This window comes from Ixodes scapularis, unplaced genomic scaffold (genome assembly GCF_016920785.2).
Source record: "Ixodes scapularis isolate PalLabHiFi unplaced genomic scaffold, ASM1692078v2 PGA_scaffold7__128_contigs__length_106722199, whole genome shotgun sequence".
NCBI classification, from domain to species: Eukaryota; Metazoa; Arthropoda; class Arachnida; order Ixodida; family Ixodidae; genus Ixodes; species Ixodes scapularis.
In genome coordinates this window covers 45,865,230-45,871,298 of record NW_024609882.1, presented here as the reverse complement: position 1 = coordinate 45,871,298, position 6,069 = coordinate 45,865,230, and positions in this window count along the sequence as shown.

The following is a 6,069-nucleotide window of genomic DNA, read 5'->3' as shown; positions in this document are numbered from 1 at the left end:
ATTCTTTCCGTGTTCTAAGAAACTGCAAAAGATCCTGCATTACCAATTATCATGACGCATCTTTCAAACACATAGCCCTCAAAGGACAAGTTGCCTTCTTAGTTCGAACCACATTTTGTTGTGAAACACCAGCACTCAGTCACAGATGCATTGCTGTTCTAGAGAAAGAAGATAGTGGTCCTGTCGACTCTCCGTGATCACGTCATCTATGTAGCACATGAAATAAACCAAGGTATTTTGCGCAAAACCAGCATCATCAATAAACTTTACTGGTGGCCGCATGTCAATCACCATGTCAGGACCAAAGGTCAAAACTGCAGAGTATGTCAGTCCACTGACAAGCGTGCAAAGACATCCTCCGCACATTTTCAACCAGTTGAATTTCCCACTCTTCCATGAGAAAAAGAACTTGGTATGGACATTGTTGGTCCGTTCGAATGAGCTCCTGCTCAGGAAAGAATTTTATCACGCTGGTAGACTACCACAACAAGTGGCCTGCAGTGGCACCAGCCCACAACGTCACGACTGCCACAGTCATAAGGCTTTCGAAGTCTGTCTTTGCCCACGAGTTTCTGCCGCAAGAAATCACGACAGGCAACGGTCCGCAATTCATTTCAAAGGAGTTTAGTGATTTCTTGAAGACGTATGGCATCAAGCATGCAAAGTCATACCTCTATCATTCTCAAGCTAATTGACAGGTAGAGCGATTCAATAGAGTTTTTAAGTCCACCATACAGTTGGCTCTTGCCCAACATCATTAACTCTCTGAAGCCATTACGGTATATATCGGTGTTTACCAAAGTACGCGCTACGCCGCGACTGGAGGAACGCCAACATTTCTTCTACACGATCGCACTCACCGAACGCGACTTCATCTCCAAGGGCGAAAGACCCCAGAGTCTGCAGTCCCTCCACATTTCATTCAGGAAGAACCTCCTAATGGAGTCAAAGAGTATCGAACAAAGATGAAAAAATATTCAGATGCCAGGCGAGCAGTTAAGAAGCCTGCGTTTGCCCCTGGTCAATGTGTAAAGGTGTTCAGGCCAAACATTGGAGGAAAAATGCGCAACAACTAGGCTACATCGCCACGCATACATGAACAAGTAGGACCATTCATATATAGACTAGATGACGGAACCACATGGAATGCAGCCAAGATGACACGTACAACATTGAAACCTCCATAACGTCAGTCCTTGTGGCTTATGGATGACGATATGTTCCCCACACCGACCAATGCGACTCCAGCTATAAATCTGGGCAACCTGCCCCCTGAGAGTCTGACACATACAGCTCGGCGTGCTGCGGCCCCCAGTGTCACTCATGTTTTTGCGGCCCCTGATGCCGCTCCTGTTTTGACGGCCCGAGATATCGTCCAACTCGCTCCGGCCCCTGGTGTCGCCAACGTTACTTCGGCACCCGGTCCTGGCCATGTTCCTGTAGGGCCTGGCGTTGTGCATCATCCTGCGGCTCCTGGAGCCGCCCAGGGTCCTGTGGTGCCTGGCGTCGTCCATCGTCCTGCGGCTTCTGTATCCCATATACCTGTGGTGCCTAATACTCTCCATGTCCCGACGGTACCCGGTGCCCTTCCCGCTTCCGATTCTCAAGCGGCCTTCCGCGCGGCGCCCGTTCCTGCCCTGCCCGCAGTTCAGCCTCCAAGGTCACTGTCCAGGAGGGTCCTGAACCTCCAGTTCCTCCAAGCAGTGCTATGCTAAACAGCGCCTCAAGTACATCTCAGCTTGGACTTGGCTATTCTACCTAGCTGCCATCTAGTTCTGCAACGACAACGGTTTCGGCAGGGTCTCTGAATTCGGGGGTTGCTGCACTTCACAAACCCCCCGTGGCCAGTACTTAAAGAGAGGGCTCTGGAGAGAGTCCTGACTGCCGCAAGAATCATCGCCAACAACAAGTGATTGTGATGGGTCGGAGCCATCCACCCCTTCGACTTACCAGGCATCTCCGTTGGACTATCACGGTCCGAGGCGGCAGAGAGGTCTGCCGAAACGATTGAGAGAATACGTGTTGAACTTTTATTCACCGAGTCCCACTACGAGTAAAACATTTGACATTTAGAGTTGTTTCCATATGCATATTTTAGTTTTACAAGTCTCAAAGCAAAGGTATATCCAGTGTAATTTACATGTCTAATGTTACTCATGTGATATCTGAGTGTATAGTATTGTTAAAGTGCTTTCTTCTACATTCAGAAGAATATCCGATAATGAACTTTATTGGTGAGCGGACGTCTGCAGTCAGGCAGAGGTATCGGCTGTCAGTCCGATATTTTCCGTCCAGTATTAAGACAAGGTATTATCTCAACTTGTGCCTCCACAGGACATATACACTGTAGTGTAGCACATCAGTGTCTTGCCGGTTGGTCAATCATGAACGTGAAAAATTTTATTCTTTGATTCCAAGGGCTAGTCAAACAAACAGTGATATTTTTGGTGCACGCTTCAGTCGAACTGAATTTTTGTCGACATAGAGCAAAGCGTTCGAGTTAATGACTGCACCATTAAGGGTTTTTTTTTCGTCTTTATATTCCCCCCGGTCACTACATATAATTATTGTTCTGCTTGCAGTGATTGGTAGGATTTACTTGTGTGTGTGAACAGCTTTATTTTCTTTTAAAGGAGTAAGCTGTTTTTCTTCTGTCCCGTACTTACTTACCAAACATTCATTTTCTATTAAGGGAGGAGAAGACGTAGTGTGTCATCAGAAATCTAGATGGCGCCAGAAGTTTATGGTGTGTCTTCTTTTACCCGGTGTGGCCGCTTGGTACCGGGCCACCGACCATCTCGAGTCCCACGCGTCCCACGCGTCACGCAATCTAAACCTTTCAGTATCTTTAGAGGCCTTCCGAGGCGCTGTCTTTGTCGTAGCTTTCATGTTTCTTCTCACCTGATATGTTTCGCTAAGTGAAGAGGAAGAGAAAGTCGGAAACGAGCTTCTATTGCGCGCTCGGGAAAAGACCATTCCTACCGACGCCATGAGCAGTGGCGGACCTTCAGTTTAGACTTGTAAATAAACGCGTTTCTTATCGGGAAGAATGTATTAAATTCGCAACGAGCGAAGTTAGGCGAACCCGGAAGATGGACGATTACGGCATTCACGGACGTATTCCGGAGTATAACTCCGGAGGTAACTGGAGTTCGTGGCTTGAACGCTTAGAATTCTATTTTTAAGCCAAGGACATCACCAGCCCCAGGAAGAAACCAGCAGTGCTACTGACATCGTGCGGTGAAACAACCTTTGAGATCGTACGGGCCTTACTTGCGCCGAAGAGACATTTGGAAGTAGAATTTGAGAAAATCTTGAAACGTCTCAATGATCACTTCGACCCGAAGCCAGCGGAACTGCTCAGTCGTTTTAAGTTCCACCAACGAAATTAAGCGCCTACAGAGACAATTCCTGAGTACGTCGCCGCTCTCCGAAAGATAGCAGTACACTGCAACTTCGGAACGGTGACAAAGATCATGGCCACAACCACAACCACGGTGACGGCCACGAAAAGTGTCAGAGCTTCTGAGGCTATGCAAGAAAGTTTGTCAAGTGGGGAGGCACAGGCGGTTCAAACGCCACAAACGCCGCGAACTCCGGGGCCGTTTCTTCTACGCTACTGCCGCTAGAGATTAAACTACGCGATTGATTCATCTGTGGCATTAAGGACTCGCACCTTCAGAGCGCCTGATAGTCGAGCGGAACATCACGTTCGACCGAGCCTACACGATGGCCTTGGTGACGAAGCCTGCCACCAGCCAGCAACGCCAAATACAAGCTAGCAAGGAAGGCAAGGTACAGAACTCTACGGCAGTGAAATCCGCAAAAGACGACAAGCCAGCAAAGAAACCCTGCTTTCGCTGTACAAGCATACACTCACTGGATGACTGCAAGCACATTAAGGCAATATGCAAAATTTGCCACAAGAAGGAACATTTGGAAAAAGCGTGGTTCAAACGTAAGCCAAATTCCAAGAGACTTTTATAAGTCTGTTGGAATTTCTCGTGACAGAAGCGGAACACGAGACGCATGGTGACCTGTCCGCTGTTAACAGCGTTACACAGGGAAACTCCTCACGGATCATCGCGGAATTTATCATAAATGGTCGACCTCTCAGCATGGAAGTGGACTCCGGAGCTTTACACACAATAATCAGCTTCGACACTTTTGAACATCTTTGGCAGGGACGGCCACCTAAGCTCGATCATTGTGACCTCTCCTTGAGCGTCTGGGCAGGGAACCGCATGCACCTGGCTGGGAAGTTGCCTGTCAATGTACGATTCAAGGACAAAGAAGTTCGTTTGGAACTTTACGTGGTTAATGGAAAGGGAGCAAGTCTTCTTGGTCAAGACTGGTTTCCTGCGTTGAACATCTAGGTGTCCGGAGTATACGCAGTGTCTCCAAGAACTCTGGAAGATCTTCTGACGAAACATATACAAGTGTTCCAGAGACAGCTCGACGGTTATGTCGGCGAACCGATACACATAGACCTAGAAGATACATCTCCGAAATGTTTGAAGTGTCGGCCAGTTTCCCTTACTCTGCGTACTGCAGTACATGATGAGCTGAACAAGCTACAAGCGCAGAACATTTTGGGGCCTGTGAAATCATCGCCCTTGGCAACACCGTTAGTGATCGTCCGCAAGAAGAACAGTTCACTAAAGTTATGTGGAGATTATCGGTGCACGGTCAACCCCGCACTTAAGCCAAACTCATATCCACTTCCCACGGCACCGGACTTATCCATCGTACAAGGAGGGAAGATCATCTCCGAAATAGACCTCCAGCAAGCGTATCAGCAATTGCGCGTCGACGAGACCACGGCGGAGCTACTGACTGTGACAACAACGATGGGACTGTTCCGCGTAAAACGAGTTCCTTTCGGAATTTCGGTACCGCCTCTGCTGTTCTAACAGTTTCTGGATGCGCTCTTGGCAGGTCTCGAAGGCCCCAGAACTAGAAGTAGATAGGGTCGCAATATAAAGCAGCCAGCACATTTGAAGGACTTCGTGTTGAGCATTAAACCAGAAGGGGGAAATCGATATGAATCGCTAAGCGAAGAGGAAGAGAAAGTCGGAAAGAAGCTTCCATCGCGCGCTCAGGAAAAGACCATTCCCACCGACGCCATGAACAGTGGCGGACCTTCAGTTTCGACTTTTAATACACGCGTCTCTTATCGGGAAGAAGGTACTATCAGCCCTTCGTAGTGGCCCTCCACGACCACTACACTCAGGCAGTGGCGCAGGCAGAGGCGGGGTTTGAGAAAATCGAAGGCCCCCCCCCCCCCCCCCCGAAATGGCCCACTCGCTTCCCTGTTCACACAGTCGTGGTTTCGCACGAGGCACGGAGCAACGACGAAGTGCGGATTATCTACAACTTTTATACTTTCGGGAAAATTGTTTGTGGGGTAGAAAATGCTCAAATTAATAATATATACGATATTCCTTCATTCATATTTATTTGATGGGGGTGCGGAACTTGATCTCAGATATATATTTTGAAATATTTGTGGGGTAAAGGATGGCAATTTCAAGGCAAATTATAACAAAATATTTTCATTGAAATACACCGTTCAATGAAACGAAAGTGAACATTATAAAACGAACACACGGTGATAATATAAATCAATGTCAGTGGTGTCAGGAATATTAAATGAATTGTAAACAACAATTACACTGTGAGCAGCGGATGGCACTGCGCTCACGCACATCTTTTGTGCTCAGATATTAGCGCGAATAAGAAGGTAACTGTGACTAGTTATTTCAGAGAGCAATTTACAGGTTCTTTTGATCATCTCATTTATGCCAAGCACCTAGACGACATTAAAATGCAGCCGCCTGCTTTCACAGAAAAAAAAAATCCAGGACGTCCTCCGCTTGAACTTCGATGTAACGGTGAACTGTAACGGTGAACATTCAAAAGCGCTATACTTCATTTGAGCTTAGGTCCAGACGCAACCTATGCTACAAGTGCGAGCTGCGGGCTTTCAGCGATCCTGCCCAGCACGCGCGCTCATGCAGTGCAAGCACTGTTCAGGGCCACATGCTCGCGCTTGTAGCATCGGCTGCG